Source organism: Adiantum capillus-veneris, chromosome 27 (assembly GCF_014529385.1).
Source record: "Adiantum capillus-veneris isolate H3 chromosome 27, ASM1452938v2, whole genome shotgun sequence".
Taxonomy (NCBI): domain Eukaryota; kingdom Viridiplantae; phylum Streptophyta; class Polypodiopsida; order Polypodiales; family Pteridaceae; genus Adiantum; species Adiantum capillus-veneris.
Window position 1 is genome coordinate 70,082,665 of NC_140957.1, and position 24,331 is coordinate 70,106,995.

The following is a 24,331-nucleotide window of genomic DNA, read 5'->3' on the forward strand; positions in this document are numbered from 1 at the left end:
CTACGAAACTTGAGGGATATCCTATTAACACCAATAGGCTACTCTCCCTAAGGTCCGTGACCCAAAACCCTACCCATAAACACCCATTGCAGAATCACGTAGGATGTCTGATAGGTTTTTGCAGGTCGACGTTTTTGAAAACTAAGGTGCCTAATGTGTAGCTCTACTCAATACGAACACGTGGATATGTTGAAATGCGAAAACAGACACCGTTTGCTTACAGAATCCCTAAAAATAGCTCGCGGGTCAATCTCGCGAAGCCCGGTCGTACACACGTAGTGTGGGTATTGGCGCGTAGCTCTCTCCGGAGGCAACACGCTGCACTTCTTTGTACTCTATTTCGACCACCAGTGTGCACGTTGTCGAAAAATTTGCGGTCTTGCCAGGAAAGCACCGGGCTTATGGCTGTGAGAGTTTGTGAGAGAACTCAACAAAAACTATATGAAGGAGTTAAACCATAGATGCCATGAAGACTAGGGTTTGGAAAGAAGTGCAATCAAAGAAGACTCACTCTTTCTCTCTTGCACTCACACACACAAAGAAAGAACACAAAAGAGAATGTCAAAACAATACGAAGATGAAAACATCAAGGCTATGGTCATATCGTATCATGGGTAATATGAAAGGATTAATAGATGAGTTAATGGCATTCAATCTTGGCTGACCAAATAGGCTACGAATTGTTCTTTGGAATTGTAGTTTTGTGCTTACCATAATATATATATTTTGTCTAGTGATTGGGATTAATTGTGTGTACAAATCCTCTTGGTTCATAGCAAGATAACTACGCTTACATCAAAAGAAAAATTATAGTCTATGAGAGGTAGTATGATGGGATCTGGTGATAGAAGTATTTCATTGAGCCTTTCAGGGCCAAAGAGAAACACTATACGTTGTTGAAAGTGTATTTTACGGCTAATCCATACGTTAATTCTAATAGATCGTACAGAGTGAAAGCGATAGAAATGATCATCATGTGGGTTATTCATCTAGGATAGTATGTGAGAAATGTAGATATGAGAAAAATGTAGATATGAGAGAAGTGAAGAGATGAGAAGTTTCCCTCCCAAGCCCTATTCTTGCCAGTAGGCAATAAGGATACTGCGGGGAGAGATGTACCTGTAGCAAGGAGAACCTAAAATTTGTAGAGAGGATGAATTACTAAGAGTGAGAGAGATAGTTTTGGTTAAGGAGATGAGATTAGATACATATATATATATATTTTGGATTAGAGATGAAAATGAAAACAACAAGAAATCAAGAAAACATCAATGTAGAACACATCTTACTTGACAAACCCTTCGGCACCATTATTGATGGAGAGAGAAGAAGAGGGGAGAATTCAACGTTGATTGATACGCTGTGAGCGGGATGGAAACACACACAATGCCTCTATAATGACCCGACACACACTCTTGGGATGATACACACACACATTATGGGGCACCACTCGGCTTACACAACCAGCCTGGCCGAGACAGGAAACACACAGACGGAGTGAGAAGAGAGAGATCTCCCACTTGCCCACTCAACACTCACACACACACACTCTCAATTCAGATCAAAGAAGGCAAATTGCTGTTTTTTAGACTCAATGAAACTCAGCCCAATACCGATGGGGCAAATAGTTTACACAGTATTGAGGAAATACACCAGATACAACCACAAAGTTAAGCATAGGCTTCACTCACCGGAGAAGATTACACAAAAAAAAAAATAGAAAATATGTGAGGAATTTGGCAAAATGGACAGCGCCATCACGTACAGAACGGCCCAAAACCCCAGTCTACAATGTCAAAGTGCTCAAATCCGACCTCGGATGAGCAAATTTCGGCCAAAGCAGGCTCCAAAAACACCAAAAACACACCTGCGGCTGTTCCTCCTCTCTTCTCCACGTTTTTTCTGGTCTTCTCTCTGTTTTTTCTGTTCCCACACTTATCTTTTTTAGATGGGCACCCGTGGCCTTTTAGATGACCTCAAACGGACCCCGAACAGGCCAAAAACTCACCTCGCAGTGTATAGTTGTCACCTTTTTGCATCATCCGCACACCTGGCACTCATTTCTTTTCAATAATGCGTCTCGCAACCACGTGAAGTGGCCCCAAAAAGTGGTCCTAATGATGAGCTTTCTGCATAACTCTCACAAGAAAACACCCACGTTGTGTCCGTCCTCATCCGCGTGCAAATATTGACCTCGTTCGCCCTCCTGACGCCACTAGATGCCATCTGACGCACCTGCTTACCTCATGTCGTCGGCCCACGGATAGCTTCTTCGATAATTTTTACGCGCTACCAGTTCCTCCTTATTGTAGAAAAAACACAGTGGTACTGGTAATAGTGAAAATCGCTGCACTATGTACACCTTGTCCTACCTGTACACACGTGGGCCCCACGTAACCACCTGGCTCTGAAAAATGGGCAATTCTTTATTTGATGCACCATGCATGTGTATGTACATATGCGAAATCCCTTGATCAAAAAAACTCCTGACATAATTTGCCCATCCCCTAGCGTGCTAGATCATTCATGATCAGCAACAGCAAAAAGCGATATGAGACTCGCAGCGTCACAAGTCTCCTCATCCTTCAGAGACATCACTTGCTCTTCAGAAAACTCATCTTGCTCCACCATCATCAACCTAGCATGATACAACTTAAGACGCAATCCATTTACCCTTGACTTATGTAGAACACCATCCAGGTTAGCCAGCTGATATGTACCATTTGGAAAACACTCCACTACCTTGAAAGGGCCTTCCCACTTAATCTGAAACTTCTTTTGGAAGGTGTTGTCCAGCTTACTGTTGTAACGCAAAACCAAGTCATGCTTCTTGATACCCTTACTTTTGACCTTTTCATTTATCTTTGCCAAAGCCTTATCCTGCATTTGCCCATAATGCTCCAATGCGCTCATCCTATCCAACTGAACCTCTTGTAACTGCAAGAGCCTCTCTTTGAATGCATCACTAGGCGGCCCAAGCAACTTCTCTAGCATCTTGACTGCAGGCAACTCTACTTCCACAGGCAATAGTGCTTCCTTTCCATACACCAAATGAAATGGAGTAAACCCTGTACCTGTCGTCACCGAAGTACGGTAAGCCCATAATGCACTAGGCAATTCCAAATCCCAATTCTTTCCTTGGTGCTCTGTCACTTTAGAAAGAATTTGTACCAACTCACCATTGAATCTTTCATTTAAGCCATTACACTACTGGTAATAAGGAGTGGTATGCTGGTGCCTAATCTTCATCTTTGTGCATAAGAAGTCTAGCAGTTTAGCTCTAAATCCTGGCCCCTTATCTGAAAGTAGCTCTAATGGCACCCCAAACATGCAGCATATTTCATCATACACAAATTTTGCCACATCCTTTGCGGTGATTTGTTTTACTGCTATAGCCTCTGCCCATCTAGAGAGATAGTCCACTGCCGTCAAGATATAGCTTTTGCCCCTGCTTGTGATAGGTAACGGGCCTATTGCATCAATCCCCCACTTTTCAAACACATCAAACGCCATAATGGTTTTTCGTAGCTCTGGCTTCAACACTCTCTTCCCAAATGCTTGACACCTATTGCAAGACCTACACCAATGGTGAACATCCTTGTGCAAACTAGGCCATACATACCCCTCTTGCAATATCTTATGCAAGGTGATCTTTAGAGCAAAATGGCCACCACATGCGCCTTCATGATTCTCTTCCAACACTCTGTAAAGCTCCTCCCACCAAGGTACACGTCTCAACACGAGATCAGCCCCTTTCATGTATAAGACATCACCAATCAATTTGTACCTGTATGTTCTACGCACAAAGCCATACTTCTTAGACTTCTGAATCTCCTTTGGAATGATTCCTGTTAGCAAAAACTCCTCTTCTTGAGCCAAACTTTCCCGGCCATGATAAAGAGGTAAAGTGGTCCTCAACACAAATAGCTCCCCAATCATGCCTTGAGCTGCTTCATGTGCCTCTCCATTTAGAGCACGTTCAATGTGTCTGATGCTCCATGCTTCAAACTTTTTTAACAGACCTTTAATTCTGAAACACATTTCCTTCAATGCGGTGTTCTTGTTCTTCCACACACCCAGCACTTGCTTCACAACTAACAAGGCATCACCTTTTATGCTCAACCTTCTAACCCCATGCTTCAAACAAATGTGTAATCCAGCTTCCAATGTAGCATATTCAGCCTCATTGTTACTATGCGCATCCAATTTGAACCCTCTCTTGCATACTAGCTTCCCCTCTAGATCATAAAGTGCTATACACCCTGAAGCCGCATCATGGCTCTTTCTGTATGAGCCATCAAAGAACAACACATGTGCATCGCTAATATGTGGCACTTCTTCAACTACCTTTCTCACCACCTCTTCCTTAACAATAAGGGGATTCTCCTTGTAGGTCAACAAATCAGCTAGGGTAGCCCTTGTACTGTCTTCCACTAGAAAAGAGAACTCAAACTCTTGCAGCTCAATTACCCATTTCTTCACCACATTTGACATGTTAGTACCATTAATTAACTGTGGCAAAAAAGCATATCTCGTCAAGAAAACAAAAGGTCGTGGTAGCAAGTAATGAAGAAATCGTCGACAAGCAAATATTACACTGGCCATCACTAGCTCTACTTCCGAGAACTTTCTCTCCGCTACCAACTTCACTCGGCTTGCACAATACACTGGCCTCATATAATGGCTGCCCTTCCCCTTTTGCAATAGCATGGCTCCAATGGCATCATCCCCTACTGATGGATTTACATAAAAAACTTTCTCCCAATCAGGAGCCTGCATGGCTGACAACCCCCCTAACACCTCTTTCACCTCTTGAAACACTTCTTCACACTTGTCATCCCATTGCAATGGATCATGCTTTGCCACTTGCTGTAATGGATAAAGAAGCTGCGAAGACAATGGAATAAACCGTGCCATGTACTTCACTTTGTGTATAAAGGTTGCCAATTGCTTCGTACTCGTAGGTGATGGAAGAAGAATAATAGACTTCACCTTATCTGAATCAGCCTCAATGCCATTTTCTGACACCATGTGGCCCAACAACTTCACCCTTGGCTGTGCTAGATGAAATTTCTTTGGGTTTAGTTGTCCTCCACATTCATCATATCGAGCTAATACCATCTGCAACTTCTCATGGTGTTCAGCCCTACTGCTGTAGACACAGAAGTCGTCCATAAAAGCCTTAACACAACTACCAATGAATGGTTCTAGCACCCAATTTGCTCTTTCTTGATAGAAAGATGGTCCATTTGACAACCCAAACGGCAGCATTGTGTAGCAATAGTAGCCCCATGGCGTAATGAAAGTTGTCTTTGTGCGGTCTTTAAGAGCAATCTTCAATTGAAAATAGCCCGAAAAACCATCACACACACTGTACCTCTCATAACCTGCCACTGAATCCAAGATCTGATCAATGAATGGAAGAGGATATGGGCTCTTCTTAGTGGCTGCATTTAAGGGTTTAAAATCTACACAAATCCTCCACTTCCCATCCTTCTTTGGACTGACTACTACTGGACTCACCCATTCTGTGGTCTCCACAGGGACTATGAACCCTGCCTTCAATAACTTGTCCACCTCTTCCCGCAAGGCTTCCATTTGGTCTTGACCCATCCTTCTTAGCCTTTGTCTCACTGGCTTAGCACCTTCTTTCAGCTCTATATGCATCTCTTCGCCCTTGAACCCTATGATATCTTCATATGAAGTAATGAACAAATCAGGAAAACTAGCCAGCATGTGCAAATATATCTCCTTCTCCATAGCTGAGAATTCTCCACTAATCATTTGCGTCATTAATTCCTGCTTCTTTGACAACTCAACCTTGGTTTGCATCAGCCCTTCAATCACTTCATAAGGCCCTTCACTTTCATCTTCAACTTCATTCGCAAATGCGACTAAACCACACTCCTGGATTTCTTTATCCATCAAAAGAAATGCAACATCAGCATCCTCATCACTGTTGGTAGTGCTATCACTGTCCTCATCTGTCACCGTGGAAGAGTCTTCATCACTAGACTCATCCTCATCTTCATAAAGCTCCTCTAATCGTTTCCTTGTGTCCATATTATAAAGCTTCTTGGCACCTGTCTTTCCATAGAGGCTAATAGTACCACGTCTCCAATCTTGAACAACTCCCACTGCACGTAACCATGGCCTACCCAGTATAATAGGATATGCTCCCAACCGTGCTGGCATCACATGAAAATCAACCACCGCTTTTGCATCATATGCTTCCACTTCTAAGCTCTTTACAACACCCAAACATTTTACTTTTTGATGGTTTTCCAATCTAATCCGGAAGCCTGACACCCCAGTCACTGTAAGACCCATCTTCTCAACGCATGCGTGGGTAATGACACATATTTGGGCTCCACCATTCACATAACCTTGTCCCAAATTTTTCCTTTTATGCCACACATCTACTATTGGGCAAATGTCTGGTAGCTCATCCATTGCCAATACCTTCACTGAACCTCTCTCTGGCTCTTTCTCCATTGGGTTAACCATCTTCTTCCACTGTCGCTTTAGTTTAGGAACCATTTCTATGAGCTGCCCAAAAGTAACATCTGCCTTCCTGCTTGTCAGATCTTCCTTTAAGTCATAGCTTACTTGCCCATCCCCTAGTGGAAAATCTGAAACATGAAACTTGCGACGAGCCCTTCTTTTCCTCTTGGCCTTGACATCCTTGCCTTCATGGCTCTTTCCCTTCTTCTTGCTAGGACCTGGGACACTTCTTTCTTCCTTTTCCTATGTCGTCCTCTTCCCAATAGGCATCACTAATGTATCCTCTAGCTTTTATGCCTTCTCCAAGGTGACTACACTTAGCACTTTTGTCTTTCCCTTTTCCTCCTGGGTTAATCCACTGGTTCCTTCATCTCCCTTAATTTCGATGCTCGTGCATCACTCTTCAAACAAATTTGGAGAAGACGTAACATTTGCGCCGGTTCATGAATCCGGTTGCTAATGCAGGCAACCTCCATCTTTTCCAGAAAGTCCTCCACATCTTCATCACTTCTTCCATGAAACTCCGGATAAGAGAAAGCCATGGCTCTCCAAGTTACAATGCTTTGAGAACCCCTTTGAACACACGTGCAAGAACCCAAAACTTTTGACTACCCAATCCCCAGAAACTTCAATGGAGCTCAACTTTAGATAAGGAAAAACACATGCACATCAAATGAGTTTTCATAGTTGATCATCGGAATTACAACAGGCAAAGGACATTCCAAGATCTCTCGTAATCTTCTTGGCCCGAACATAAAGACTATGCGCTGCTGGAACAAAATCTTCCTGGACACATGAACATTTATCTGGATTCTTTGAGTTAAATGAAATGGAGTGAATTGAGGGCCATTTTGATCATCCATTAAAGCCAACCATGAAGCTCCCAAGAAGGCACACCTGACTTAACCTCTGATTTTGCCAAAATTTCAGCAGCATAACATCATAAATGGCTCAAAAGACCAAAAAACCAGCCATCATAACTTGGAAAAATTTTGGCAGAGTTTCCCCAGAAATAGAGCAGTAGGAACCCAAAATATAGACTGTATATGTATGCATAAACTGTCAACAATAGAACCCGAGCATCAAGTAGGACTCACTAGTACATAGCCTATGGCGAGGTCACAAAAAGGGTGCTCCAGCTACATGTATCACCGAAAGGATCTCCACATTTGAGAATCCCCCAGCTCAATAAAAACCTCACGCTATCGACCCTCACACGAAGGCTAATGCAAATCGCGTATAGTCAAGTCTCAGAAATGACTATCTTCCAGACCAAGTCTCAGAAATGGCTGGGACTGCCAAATACAACCAAGTATGGCTCCACAAATGCGTACAATGGCAGTTTCCACAAGTAACGTACAATCCAGCAGACAACGCGCTCAAATAGGCTCCAAGTGATGCATACCCACAACAACTGCAAGTGACATCACTGCTAGTATATCACTGTACTCCAGCTACCTGTACCTGTGTGAATCACTTATACCTGTACCTGTCCCTGTAACCTATAACCTGTAACCTATAATCCCGAATCTCGAAGCTTGAAGCTTGAAGCAGAAGGTACTCGAAGAAGATCCTTCGTGTGGGCGCCAAAAGAATGTGAGCGGGATGGAAACACACACAACGCCTCTATAATGACCCGACACACACTCTTGGGATTATACACACACACACACACACATTATGGGACACCACTCGGCTTACACAACCAGCCTCGCCGAGACAGGAAACACACAGACGGAGTGAGAAGAGAGAGATTTCCCACTTGCCCACTCAACACTCACACACACACTCACACACACACTCTCAATTCAGCTCAAAGAAGGAAAATTGCTGTTTTTTAGACTCAATGAAGCTCAGCCCAACACCGATGGGGCAAATAGTTTACACTGTATTGAGGAAATACACCAGATACAACCACAAAGTTAAGCATAGGCTTCACTCACCGGAGAAGATTACACAAAAAAAAAAAGAAAATATGGGAGGAATTTGGCAAAATGGACAGCGCCATCGCATCCGGAACGGCCCAAAACCCCAGTCTACAATGTCAAAGTGCTCAAATCCGACCTCGGATGAGCAAATTTTGGCCAAAACAGGCTCCAAAAACCCCAAAAACACACCTACGGCTGTTCCTCCTCTCTTCTCCACGTTTTTTCTCGTCTTCTCTCTGTTTTTTCAGTTCCCACACTACTTTTTTAGTTAGGCATCCGTGGCCTTTTAGATGACCTCAAACGGACCCCGAACAGGCCAAAAACTGACCTCGCAGTGCATAGTTGTTACCTTTTTGCATCATCCGCACACCTGGCACTCATTTCTTTTCAATAATGCGTCCCCCAACCACGTGAAGTGGCCCCAAAAAGTGGTCCTAATGATGACCTTTCTGCATAACTCTCACAAGAAAACACCCACGTTGTATCCGTCCTCATCCGCGTGCAAATATTGACCTCGTTCGCCCTCCTGACGCCACTAGATGCCATCTGACGCACCTGCTTACCTCATGTCGTCGGCCCACGGATAGCTTCCTCGAGAAGTTTTATGCGCTACCAACTCCTCCTTATTGTAGAAAAAACACAGTGGTACTGGTAATAGTGAAAATCGCTGCACTATGTACACCCTGTCCTACCTGTACACACGTGGGCCCCACGTAACCACCTGGCTCTGAAAAATGGGCAATTCTTTATTTGATGCATCATGCATGTGTATGTACATATGTGCAATCCCTTGCTCAAAAAAACTCCTGACAATGCCAAGTACAACACCTTCTTTGTTTAGAGTTGATCTTCCAAGGATAGCGTACAAGAATGGCTAGTCTTCCTCTAGGAAAAAGTGTAGGCTTGGGCTTATGTTAATGGGGCTAAGTACAATTAAGCATTACTACTCACTCCCTCAAAAATTCCTCTCATCAATGGCTTGAATGCTTGAGTTCCTTTTCAAGGAAGAAGAGGTCCCCTTTTATAGGTGAAGGGAACCCCCAATGATTTACACAAGAAGAGAGGAGCCAGTCCTGCATGATGTGGGCAGACTGGAGTCCAGTATTTTGATCATATCTCCTCAACCGTGGCTCCAGATAAAAAAGTAAAAATATGGACAGAAACTTCAGCTCATTAGCTACGATTTTCATTTTAAAATCATTTTCCAATTCGAATTGGAACCTTGTGTAAAAAATTCATCAAAATATGGTCCATTTCTGGCAGCAAAAGTCTTCCCGTGGTCCCCTTAGCCTAGACTTTCATTTAATTCCAAAGGACACCTCATGCCATATGAAAGCATGACATTGCTCCTTGACAAAGTTTTGTAATTATGCTTGCAATAATGCATTAAAATAAGTGTATCTTTGAAATCATACCACCTAGTGTCCCACTAGGATTTGATTCCCTCCTAGTAGCTATTTAAAAAGAAATATAAGAAAAGTATAAAAAATACATAGAATATATATATAATATATTGGAGTTTACCTTAGATATAGGATCTAGCTAGGGTGTGAGATGATAATGAAATAGTAGAAATAAAGAATCAATGCTTTTTGCCCCAAGTTAAAGAGGCGGAGCTATTGATGCTTTTTCCATAGTATTTTCTGATGGTAAAGTAAGGATAGGTTACCCTTGAGAAAAATAATAGGATGAGATAGAAGGCTTATTATTATACTTAAATATGCATATGTACATTATAAGAAAGATAATTATGTATCTAAAAAGTTACAAGATAGATCTTGTAGCATGCGTTCCCACTATGTACGTGTCACAGCACGACATCCACCCCCTCTAAACCTGCACATCCTCCAGTATGTGCCACATTATTTCTTTGTAAGATCAGCCCTCTTGTACATCTTCCTTGCTTTCTTCTCCACTGGATGATTCCAAAGCTTTATCTTCACTTTGATCTTTACCTGTGGTTTGCTCTTCTTCCTCATCAACATCTTCTGGATCATTGTCTCCTCTTCTCTTAAACATTTTGATCCTTTTTCCTGCAATGGGAATCTTTACTTTTGTACCATCTAGTTCAGAGAAGCTGTAAGTAGCATTTTCATGCACATGCATTACAACGTACGGTCCAAACCATCTTTTTGAAAACTTACGCATGACTGTGTGCTGGTTATAAAGGCTACTATCATACACCAAAACCCAGTCACCTTTGTCAATTGCTTTGCTCCTGAGTCGATGCCGCTTATCAAAGTAGTCCTTTTTTTTCAACCTTGCATTTTTGAGTCGTTCTTTTGCAACTTCAATGTCTCCAGGTCTTCTCTCTAGCTGCCTTATACGCAGTGCAAGGAGATCTTCCCTGCTACGGCCCCTCTTGCCAAGGTAGTACATTCCATGTGGGAATTGTATCTTCAATTGGCATCACTAGCTTTTGACCATACATTATCTCCGCAGGCATGTAGCGAGTTACTAAGCTATGTGTTGTACGATCAGCCCATAAAGCATATGGTAACAATTTTGGCCACTCACCAACTCTTCCTTCGCAAGCCTTGGCCAAAGCTTTGATGATAGGAGGATGCCCTCTTTCACTCTTTCCATTGCCTTCAGGGTTGTAAGCTGTAGTAAGAGAAATCTTGATTCCTAATCTAGAAAAGAACTCCCTTGCTTCTTCGGCATCCAGTTCACCTCTATCTGCAGTGATTTTTCTCACACAACCATAACGGCAAATCACCTCATCAAGAAGGAATTTGCACACAGCTTTTGTGGCTTTAGCTCTTAATGCTCTTCCTTCAACCTGGTTAGTTAGGTCCTCTCGTGCAAGAACCAAGTATCTCATCTGCCAGAGTCCTAGAGGCATTGTGACTAGATCCACAACCCATTTATAGTGCATGGCTAGTGAATATGTAGGGTGCAATCCATCACGATGTCGGACATTTGAATACATTTGACAAGTTACACATGACTCTACAAATTGAGATACATCTTTATACATACCCTTCCACCATTATTTTTCTTTCAACTTGCAGAAGGTTGCCCATACACCCCTGTGTCCAACCCATAGACTCTCATGAAACTCTTGCATGAGATTTACTTGAGTCTCTTTTTTACATATTACCCGTTGTGGTGTAGCACCCTTTTGTTTAGGATGCTTCCACAAGTAAACATCCCTCAAAAAGTATCCATATGCTTTCCTGTGTATCCTCTTGAATTCTTGTTCAGACTGTAAGGTCTCCGACCCCGATCAAAAAGAACACCATTGTACCTTGAAATGAAAATAATGGAATAAGCTACTATTTTTAGCAGTTTTCCAAATTCTGTCAGTGCCATGATGTTTAGAATGTTTTAAAGCTTTGAAATGTGAATTAAAATAATTTTTGTAAAAAAATTCCAAATAGAGCAAGTTTTTGGTCACCCGACCCGTCCAATTTTGATTGTCTCGAAAAACTTCACTCGTACCCCAAATTTGAAAAAATGCATTTTCGGATCCCGGGGGCTGCTAAATATGGCAGGTACTCGGGCCAGTACGCCTTAGTTAGAGCTTGCTATAGCAATTTTTGGCATCAAAATCCGACTCGTATGACCCATTTTAGCCTAGAATCAAATTTTCTCAAAATTGCACGGGGAGGTACCGGGGGCCCGGGACTGTGTGGGAACAGGTTCCAGCCCACCCCAGATCAGCTTTAGCAGCTAGGGGGCGCCCTCTTGCTTTGTGGGAGTCCCGGGAGAGTTTCCAAGCTAGCAGCTCAATCTCAGAACCAGTTAACCAAGCCAACCTGACACTTGGTGGACAGGGAACTGGACTTGCCATGCTTAACTGGAGAAGCTCCCAGATGCATTTAGCAACCCAGATCGATTTTCAGCTTGAGGAGGCATATTTAAAGACCTGCACACACACACACACACACACACACACACACACACACACACACACATGCTCACACACACAGTGCACACACTCACACACCTACACACACTCTGGGACGGTGCTGCCGGAACACACACCTTTTGAAGGGGAAGCAAGGAGGGAGGTGCTGTCAAATTCTCGCCTCAAGAATCTCGATTAGATCAGAGAATCGAGAGGATTATCAGCCCTTAATCACGGTAACCACGGTTTAATTAATGCTTTTTGCAAATCCTTTTTCATTACCATCTAAATTTCTCGTCTATTATGCTTATTCCTAGTCGTAATTCTCTATGATTACTCTCTAAATTCTCTTTATCCATATTCTATTATGTAATCATCATTCCATAGCTGAATTATCAACCATTCATCACTCTCGATTATTGATTAGAACATAATTATCAGAATTTTCTCTGTCTAGGTAGCATAGTAATTAATCGGTAAGCTAGTAATTGTGTAGATTGAAGAGAATCACTCTTTTAATCACTCATTAACAATGAAGCTTAATTAAATTCATTCTCTTATGAATTAATATGTAATTAAGGAGGAATTAATCTGTCATTAAGACTCTAAGATTGGTTTTCCTCACACATATGCCTAAGGTAAATCTGCATCGTCTATTTGCCATGAAATAGTTTAATCATACTTAATTCAATTCTCTGGTAATTCCAATAGTGAAATCCTAATTATTCTTAATCATGTAAGCCGAATAATTATCTTAGAGCCGGTTCCCATAGGATTATGTGCCATCCTTAATGATTGCTTTATGAAAGAAATCTAGATCTCTCATATAGGAGAAATTAATTGATGTCACTAATCTACCCATTGGACTGTTATGATGCTTGCGAACCTTAGCTCTTTCTCCAAGCTAATCATTTAAAGGAGTGAGAAATGGCCCCGGTTAAGAGGACGCGCTTTGGTGGTGCCCACGATCGCGAGGCAGGAACGAGTAATGTCAACGGAAAGGGGAAAGCTCCTATGGAGGAACAAATACCGGCCATCTCACGGGCCATCGATGAAGAAGTGGAAGAGGTAGATCATATTTTTATTCAAGTTGTTTAAATTAACATTGCATACGCTAGTTAGGAATGCTCATATCCCCAAACATGTTGGAGAAATTCGACGGAAACCTCGGCATTGAAATCATTGTACATTAAGTTCTAAAGTAGGAAGGTAATGTTTGATGGGTATGCTGTTTGCAATAGGAAAGAATGTTTGCTAGGGAAAATTTAGCTCGACATGTTCATTTTAATTCCAATGTTGGATCAGTCCTGACCCCCCTACTGATCACAGGGGGCAGAGTTCCTCGTTAAGGACTCTTGAATCCACGACTTGCTTTCTATGCGGTGGATACCCACGACTTGCTTTCTATGCGGTGGGAACCCACGTCTTGATTTCTATGCAGTGGGAGTGTCCATGACGTGCTTTCTATGCGGTGGACATACCTAGTTGTATGGGCAGCTAGGCGACAACGGGAGGAGTGAACTCTCGCTGGAGGAGGGATGTTGTACCTCCAGAACATTGGAACTTTTATGAATAAGTTTGAGTAGAATTTTTACTAGAATTCTGTCTTGGTGTTGTTTTCAATACTGGTTGAAGGGCTGTATTAACGAACAATGTGATTCGGAATTAAACAAGGGATCTTTATGTTGAACAACCTTTGTGGTAGTAATTAGTTCACACAAGGAAGTGTGAGTGTGGGGGTGGAAAGTGGGGGCTTGGCTCAGGTTGCCAATGCCTACGAGATGGATGGTCCCGATTGGTCGGGAACTCTCTGTCCCCATTGTGCTTACTTCGATATTAGTAATACTCATTGTCCCTAGAGCGATGAAATCTCGAGAGTACGTGCCTCTAAAACATGGGAAAAAAGGCACTCGAGGTTTCTCTCCTCTTGGAAGGTGGGTCTTAGGATCGCTACATAGGTTAAATCACGCTTCCCCTGCGAGGTGGAGCTAGATCTCCTTGCTAGTAGGTTCGAACTCAATTCACTTTGTGATGAGAGATCGTCCGCTAGATGAACCCAGACCACTTGTTTGCTTCCGCTATAGATCTAGTGGCCACCAGGTTTACCATCAGATATGTTGTTGAGACGACGGGGTGGGGACCTCACACTTGGTATCAGAGCCTAGGTTAGGCTGGGAAATAAAGAAGTATTGTTTGAACATTTAAAAGGAATTGAAAGTATATAGGTAGTTGATCCGAATTCCTTGCATTGGTGTTGCAGGAAGACCCCATGCTCGAATATCGGAAGTTTGAAGCGTTTGAGCTTATTTATGAGCAAGCTCGAAGATCCCCAGTTTACCAATTCAGGCGAGATGTCATGGAGATACTGTTGAAGGCTTATACGCCACACTCCACTCGCATTGATAGAGGATGGGAACTTGATTGGACATTTCCAGGAGGGGTTTACTACATCAACGCTCGGAAGCTAGGATGCCTGGCTACCGACTTGAAGAAGATACGTTGGGGAGAAGAGTTGAGAGTAATAGAGATATTCTACTTGGTGCCTACACGATTGGACCAGACTGTTTCAGACAACTCCAATCAAACCATCAACGGCTGGATTTTGGAGAAGGTCACCAATGTGATCTCAGCAAACCGAGTCAAAACCTTTGGATTACTGAAGGCGGAACTCCGGCTTGATATCTTAGTTTATTATCCACTCAAGAATGAGTATAGAAACTATTACACGAATGAAGTAGTGTATCACGTGAATACCATCTCCTAGGCGTATTTTATACGCAATCCATAAAGCCATGTAATAAGCTGATCATCAGTTATCCTAAACCTTGAGGGGTTTCAATTGTAATAAATTTTCATCAATAAAGTGCTTTTTGTCTCTGAATCTCTGTTTCTTGATAAAGTAGAATCTTGAATTTTATTTAAAGTCTCGTGTCTATCCAAGTAATGTATCAAGAATTCGTATAATCCATGTAGGTACCGCTTGTTGCTCTGTACTCGGCAGCGCAAGAGAAGAAGCTCCTCCTTAAGCAAGCCCAACCTCCGATCTTTAAGGGTAAGGGGGCAAATGTGGAGAGAGATGCGGAAGTATGGATGGAAGCCATGGACGATTACTTTGAAGCTGCGGGGACCCAGCCCGTAAATAAGACTATGCTTGCGATGTTCCGCTTAACTGGAGATGCCAAGATATGGTGGAAGCAACATTGCAGGGACATGGACATTAAGGGATCTTCCCAGTCCTGGGAAGACATTAAAGCTGCGATAATGGGGCGTTATTTACCGCCTGCCTACAGAACCTTGAGGATGAATGACTTCTTTTCACTTCGGCAGCAGAATTCATCTGTCGAAGAATACTATGCAAAGTTTGTCACTCTTCGGAGATATGCTCCTAAGATGACCTTGGAACAACACGTGGCAAGGTTCTGTCAAGGACTAATCGATCCCCTGAATACTCGGCTGGAAGCTCTCAGGCCGACGACGCTACAGGATGCCTTGTTAAGGGCCAAACCTCTAGCTCTCGAAGTACAAAGGGCTAATCAGAACAGGAGGAATCATTGGGCAAAGAGGGCAAGGACCACTGCTTGGGATAACAGACCAGCCAACCAAGCGTATAACCAGCGCCCTATTGTGGCTACCACCACAACCATGGAGTTCCCCGATGTTCGATGCTATGGTTGCGGTGAGCATGGACATTACAGATCCAATTGCCCCAGGAACATTCAGGCAACCAACGCCAATGCCATACCCTTGAATACTCGTGGGCGTGGCCAAGCTAATGGAAGAGGAGGACGAGGAAGAATGAACAGAGGGCGAGGGCGTGGAGCTACCGCCAGAGTGGTACAACCAACTGTGGGTGATGAAACAGTGGAGAGAGCAACCCTACATGCTGCAATTGACAATCCCAATGGTTGCGAGCAATACGCAGTCATTCATACGCCAGGATCTCTCAGAGGTGAACAAGTTAATTTCCTTATAGATTGTGGTAGTACTCTTTCATTTCTTTCGCCCAGATGCATGAGGAAGCTTAAGCTAGATAAGTACCCAACAAGCAAGCTAGTTGTAGAGTTAGAAAACGGCAAAGAAGTAGTATCTCAACATTCTGCAGGAAAAATCGATTTTGATTTAGGGGGACCCCCAACTTCTGTCCAATTTCGAACCCTACCCTTAGGATTCTTTGATGGGATACTAGGGATGGACTGGCTAAAGCAAAATAGGGCCCACATACATTGTGCACAAGGGAAGTTTACTTTTACAGATAACTTGGGTAATGAAGCCTTAATCCAGGGGGAAAATGGGAGACCTAGGGCTACTCTAGTTAAGGCCAGCAGACTTTTGAAGGGACTAAGGAAGGGTCAGCAAATTTATGCGGTTAAACTCAACAAAGTGGACCAATCAGATACCTCACTTCGACCAAACTGGTTGAGGGAGTATGATGATGTATTCCCTGAAGACCTTACGAATCTTCCACCACACAGAGAGGTAGATCATGAGATAGAGACTATTCCTGGATGTGAACCTATCTCAAAAAGACCTTATAAGATGTCACTTCCAGAGGCCATCGAACTCAAGGAAAAGCTTAGGCAAATCATTGAGCAAGAATTCATTCGACCCAGTACTTCTCCTTGGGGTGCTCCAGTTCTTTTTCAGAAGAAGAAGGATGGAACCTTAAGGCTATGCATAGACTATCGTGGACTGAACCAGGTAACTGTCAAGAAAAAGTATCCAATTCCAAGGATTGACGAACTTTTGGACAGACTCCACGGCGCCAAAATATTTACAAAGATTGATCTAAGGTCAGGATATTACCAAATCAGGATCAAGGAATCAGATATTCCAAAGACAGCTTTCAATACTAGGTATGGGCACTACGAGTTCACAGTAATGTCTTTTGGTCTAACAAATGCTCCTGCAAGCTTCAATCGACTTATGCAGGATATTTTCAGACCTTACCTGGATGATTTTGTCTTGGTGTTCTTTGATGACATTATGATCTACTCTAAGAACGAGGCAGATCACGAAGAACATGTTTGCAAAGTACTTGATCATCTTCGAGAACACCAACTTTACGCTAAAGAGAGCAAGTGCACCTTTTGCTCACCAAAATTCAACTATCTTGGATTTGTCATATCGGCTGAGGGGATTTGAGTAGACCCAGACAAGGTCAAGGACATCGTTGATTGGCCTCAACCATCCATCGTCAGTGAAGTAAGAGGATTTCTTGGAATAACAGGATGGTATAGGATTTTTGTTAAGGACTATGCACGTATTGCTGCACCTTTGATGGAACTCCTAAAGAAAGGAATGAGGATCGAATGGAAGACCGAGCACGAGTCTAGCTTTGCTAAGCTAAAAGAATTCTTGGTCTCAGCTCCTATTTTAAAGCTTCCAGATTTCAACAAGGAATTTGAAGTAGCGACCGACGCTAGCAAATTTGCTCTAGGCAGAGTTCTTACTCAAGAAGGAAGACCAGTGGCTTATACTTCGCGAAAGCTGAGAGATCATGAGAAGAATTATCCTACTCATGATTTGGAACTTTTAGTAGTTATTCATGCGCTGAAGTTATGGAGACATTATCTTTTTGGGCGCAAGTTTCAACTGGTTACAGACCACAAGAGCTTAAAATGGATTTTTACTCAACCTATTCTCAATATGCGACAGCGACGATGGATAGAGCTGTTACAGGAATATGACCTTGACATAAAGTATAGACCAGGAAAGGAAAATGCAGTTGCAGATGGTCTTAGCTGAAAATCCTTTCTCGGAGCTATCTCTATTCCAAATAACCCTATCTGGGATAGAATCAAAGAAACATCCCTGGTAGATCCAGAGTACCAACGTATAGTATCTCTAGTCCAGCAGAATAAGATGCCTGAAGCTAAAGATTACTCTCTTATGGGAGGATGTCTTTACTACAGACATAGACTCTATGTACCCAGAGATCCAGCCTTAAAGAAGGCCATTTTGTATGAAGCGCACAATAGCCCTACATCCGGACATCCAGGCTATGCTAAGACTCTTCATGCTGTTTGGAGGAGTTATTTTTGGTCTGGAATGAAAGGGGACATACTTCGCTATGTGAGGCAATGTCTTTCTTGTCAGCGGATAAAGGCCGAAAGAATCAAGTTACTAGGGCAACTTCAACCTCTTGACATACCCTAGATGAAATGGGAATGCATTAGTATGGATTTTGTTACAGGATTACCTTCTACAGGAGGGTATGATTCTGTTTTCGTGGTTGTTGATATGCTCACAAAAGTGGCTCATCTAATACCTGTAAAGACAACCTTTACTGCTTCAGATGTTAGTCGGGTATTCATCAAGGAGATTTTTAGGTTACATGGTCTACCCAAGCGTATCGTCAGTGATAGAGATGCCAAGTTTACATCAAAATTTTGGACTTCTCTTTTCCAATCTATTGGGTCACAATTAGCCTTCAGTACAGCGTATCATCCACAGACAGATGGGAAAACTGAGAGAGTTAATCAAGTTATCGAGGACATTCTCAGAGCCTATTGTTCACAAGAGCCAAAGAAGTGGTTACAATATCTACCTTTGGTGGAGTATGCTTACAACTCTTCCGAACACAGAAGCATTGGAATGTCACCTTTCAAAGCTCTTTATGGATAGGACTGTTTAGCACCACTGAACTTCTCAGATCCAACCATTAGGGTAGAAGCCTCTAGAAAGATGTTAGAGGATATGGAAGCACAGACTAGAGCTATTCGCCAGGACATTCAGGACGCTCAGGATAGACAGAAGCACTATGTAGATAAGAACCGTTCGGAAAGAACTTTCAAAGAAGGAGATAAGGTTTTTCTGCGAGTCAGACCAAAGAAAAGCAACTTATCTCTAGGCAGATATAAGAAGCTAAGCCCAAGGTATTGTGGACCATTCGAGATCATTAAGGTTGTGAGTGACCAAGCTTACAAGCTAAAGTTACCTGCAAACTTGAAGGTTCATGATGTATTCCACGTCAGCTTACTCAAACCCTACATTCCTAACCCTGATCAATTCTTGGACTCAGATCAGATAGTCATGCCAGCACAAGGAGTTCTCGAGCTCCAACCTGACTACGTACTGGAAACAAGGGAAAGGAAGTTACGCAACAGAACTATCACGGAGCATCTGGTAAAGTGGAAGGATTACCCTGAAGAAGATGCAACTTGGGAGGACGAACCAACGCTCTTAAAGGATTACCCAAACACATTCTTGAGATGAGGACATCTCAAATTTTTCACGTTGGGGAGGTTGTAAGGTCTCCGACCCCAATAAAAAAGAACACCATTGTATCTGAAAATAATGGAATAAGTTACTATTTTTAGCAGTTTTCCAAATTTTGTCAGTGCCATGATGTTTAGAATGTTTTAAAGCCTTGAAATGTGAATTAAAATAATTTTTGTAAAAAAATTCCAAATATAGCAAGTTTTTGGTCACCCGACCCGTCCAGTTTTGATCGTCTCGAAAAATTGCACCCGTACCCCAAATTTGAAAAAATGCATTTTCGGACCCTGGGGGCTGCTAAATATGGCAGGTACTCGGGCCAGAACGCCTTAGTTAGAGCTTGCTATAGCAATTTTTGGCATCAAAATCCGACTCGTATGACCCATTTTAACCTAGAATCAAATTTTCTCAAAATTGCCCGGGGAGGTACCGGGGGCCCGGGACTGTGTGGGAACAGGTTCCAGCCCACTCCAGATCAGCTTTAGCAGCTAGGGGGCGCCCTCTTGATTTGTGGGAGTCCCGGGAGAGTTTCCAAGCTCAGTCTCAGAACCAGTTAACCAAGCCAACCTGAGTGTCTAGACATCAGAAATTCTCCTCTTTTGAGCTGAGTTTTTTGGGTGTGTGTGTGTGTGTGTGTGTCTCTGTGTGGAGTGTGCAAGTGGATAGTCTCTCTCCTCTCACTCCATAGGTGTGTTCCCTGTCTCGGCCAGGTGTGTTGTGTAAGCCGAGTGGTGCCCCATAGTGTGTGTGTGTATCTTCCCAAGAGTGTGTGTCGGGTCGTTATAGAGGTGCTGTGTGTGTTTTCATCCCGCTCACAACGGTAACCACGGTTTAATTAATGCTTTCAGCAAATCCTTTTTCATTACCATCTAAATTTCTCGTCTATTATGCTTATTCCTAGTCGTAATTCTCTATGATTACTCTCTAAATTCTCCTTATCCATATTCTATTATGTAATCATCATTCCATAGCTGAATTATCAGCCATTCATCACTCTCGATTAATGATTAGAACATAATTATCAGAATTTTCTCTCTCTAGGTAGCATAGTAATTAATCGGTAAGCTAGTAATTGTGTAGATTGAAGAGAATCACTCTTTTAATCACTCATTAACAATGAAGCTTAATGAAATTCATTCTCTTATGCATTAAGATGTAATTAAGGAGGAATTAATCTGTCATTAAGACTCTAAGAATTGGTTTTCCTCACACATATGCCTAAGGTAAATCTGCATCGTCTATTTGCTAGGAAATAGTTTAATCATACTTAATTCAATTCTCTGGTAATTCCAATAGTGAAATCCTAATTATTCTTAATCATGTAAGCCGAATAATTATCTTAGAGCCGGTTCCCATAGGATTATGTGCCATCCTTAATGATTGCTTTATGAAAGAAATCTAGATCTCTCATATAGGAGAAATTAATTGATGTCACTAATCTACCCATTGGACTGTTATGATGCTTACGAACCTTAGCTCTTTCTCCAAGCTAATCATTTAAAGCAGTGAGAAATGGCCCCGGTTAAGAGGACGCGCTTCGATGGTGCCCACGATCGCGAGGCAGGAATGAGTAATGTCAACGGAAAGGGGAAAGCTCCTATGGAGGAACAAATACCGGCCATCTCACGGGCCATCGATGAAGAAGTGGAAGAGGTAGATCATATTTTTATTCAAGTTGTTTAAATTAACATTGCATACGCTAGTTAGGAATGCTCATATCCCCAAACATGTTGGAGAAATCCGACGGAAACCTCGGCATTGAAATCATTGTACATTAAGTTCTAAACTAGGAAGGTAATGTTTGATGGGTATGCTGTTTGCAATAGGAAAGAATGTCTGCTAGGGAAAATTTAGCTCGACATGTTCATTTTAATTCCAATGTTGAATCAGTCCTGACCCCCCTACTGATCACAGGGGGCAGAGTTCCTCGTTAAAGACTCTTGAATCCACGACTTGCTTTCTATGCGGTGGATACCCACGACTTGCTTTCTATGCGGTGGGAACCCACGTCTTTCTTTCTATGCGGTGGGAGTGTACATGACGTGCTTTCTATGCGGTGGACATACCTAGTTGTATGGGCAGCTAGGCGACAACGGGAGGAGTGAACTCTCGCTGGAGGAGGGATGTTGTACCTCCAGAACATTGGAACTTTTATGAACAAGTTTGAGTAGAATTTTTACTAGAATTCTGTCTTGGTGTTGTTTGCAATACTGGTTGAAGGGCTGTATTAACGAACAATGTGATTCGGAATTAAACAAGGGATCTTTATGTTGAATAACCTTTGTGGTAGTAATTAGTTCACACAAGGAAGTGTGAGTGTGGGGGTGGAAAGTGGGGGCTTGGCTCAGGTTGCCAATGCCTACGAGATGGGTGGTTCCGATTGGTCGGGAACTCTCTGTCCCCATTGTGCTTACTTCGATATTAGTAATACCCATTGCCCCTAGAGCGGTGAAATCTCGAGAGTACGTGCCTCTGAAACATGGGGAAAAAGAAACTCGAGGTTTCTCTCCTCTTGGAAGGTGGGTCTTAGGATCGCTACATAGGTTAAATCACGCTTTCCCTGCGAGGTGGAGCTAGATCTCCTTGCCAGTAGGTTCGAACTCAATTCACTTTGTGATGAGAGATCGTCCGCTAGATGAACCCAGACCACTTGTTTGCTTCCGCTATAGATCTAGTGGCCACCAGGTTTACCATCAGATCCGTTGTTGAGACGACGGGGTGGGGACCTCACACAGACCAATCATCCTGTTTTGTTAGAGTACTCAAGTAGCGTCCAATAGAAAGGCAATCACCTTCATAAAGATCTTTCAAGAACAATTCAAGTGAATTATTCATGCAGACATTGTTACCTTTGACATGAGAGATAGAATAGAACTTTGTACCTACATTATCTCCCTCATCAATCATTTGTGACTCATCTTCATACCTTGCCCTTGATAGCATATCTGCCACTGTATTGTCTTTACCTGCAATGTGCTTAAACTCAGGATTTAAGGACTTAATGTAGGCAATCCACCGCAACATAGCAATGTCTGGAGTTGAGCATCTTGTAATCATCCCAAGAAGTGGTAGAAAATCTGTTTCTACAACCACACATGCACCAATTAGGTACTCTTTCCCACTTTTCAAGGCTGTAACCATACCCCATAACTCTCTCTTTATCTGTGGATAGTTTCTTTGGCGAGCACTTAGCACCTTTGCTCCAAATCTTACCACATACCTGTGTCCTTCTTTGTCATCTTGCCCTATTGCCCATCCAATCCCTATAGGACTGGTGTCTACTATCACAATTACTGGCCTTTGACACTCATAGTTTACCTTTCTCAAAGTTGTTGCTGACTGGAGCAACTCCTTTAGCTTTTTCATGGATTTTACATGTGCTTCTATCCATTTAATCTTCTGATTCTTTCTAAGCAGCTGATAAAGAGGATCAGCTACATGTGCATAATGTGGAATCCAAATAACATAGAAGACACATGCTCCCAGAAACCTTCTAACCTCAGTGATGCTAGTGCACGTTTCTTTCATTCTTTGGATGGCATCTACCTTTGTTGGACAAGGTTTCCTACCGTATGGCCCGCACATGTGCCCCACAATAAGCACTTCATTGACACCAAACATAGACTTTTTCCCTGACAATGTAAGATTCACTTCTTCCAACCTAGACAAAATTTTATCACAATCATTTATGTGATTTACCACAAACCTGCGACATCCCTTGAGATCCAAAGCTTCATCTTTGTCACTTTCTTCACATCCTTTGATAGGCAAATCATCAATGAAAGGCATTGTGATTTGAGGAATAAAGTCACGTAAGACCTTATTCATCCCATTCATCATATGTGCAACCGAGTTGGTTGCTCCCTGTGGCAAGGTACACATCCTTAACAAACCCAAAGGTGTCCTCATGGTTGTCAAGTCTCTGCTTTCGATTGCAAGCTGAAATTGATCATACCCTGATTAGAGATCCCCCATTGAGTAGATTGCCCTCTCTGCAAATGCCTCTGCAAACTCATCCACAATTGGACCTGTACCTACATTTCTAATTGTCACCTTGTTCACTGGTTGCATATCTTGGATGAAGCGTAGAGAACCATTCTTTTTCGAAACTGTGAACCTCCTGTTTGAGTATGGAGCACAAGAAGGCTCCAAGATTCCCATTTTGATTTTCTCATTTAGTAGCTCTACTAACTTTGGCAAATGAGCCTTTGGAACCGGAATAGGCCGCAGATTCCAAGGCACATGAGGTATTGTGAAAATTACCATAGGAGCTACAATAGAAGGATCAACACATCCTATCTCATGTGGCTCAAATGCAAAAGCCTTACCATGATTTGAAAGCATTTCTTTGAAGCACTTTGTCTCCTCCTGTGTTAGAAACTCCTTGCGACCAATCTGCAAGTCTTGGAAAGACTCCTTTGTGAAGGTATGCCCAATCTTTTTAGGATTCCTCAAACTTGGTTGTAAAGAAGCCTGCTCAATCTTTTCCCTGTTGTTGGGTGGTAAGGGTGAAGCTACTGGTTTCACCTTCTTTTCTACACTCTTGTATTTAGTTTCAACATGGACTTCTGGGCCAACTGTTTGGCTTTCTTTAAAGGCTTCTATTACTTGATACATTTCCATAGAGCAAACTTCCACAACTTCATTTTCAAGATGCAAATTAGACCCCATTATAGCATCAAGCTCACCCATAGTATCTACAAAAGAAACTTGTTCACACAAACCCAAAACATTTTCAGTAGGCTCTAGCAACCCACTCTTTTTCATGCCTATTTGTACATTATGCACATATTGCCTCTCACATCTCTTCAAATCTTCAAGTTTTGTA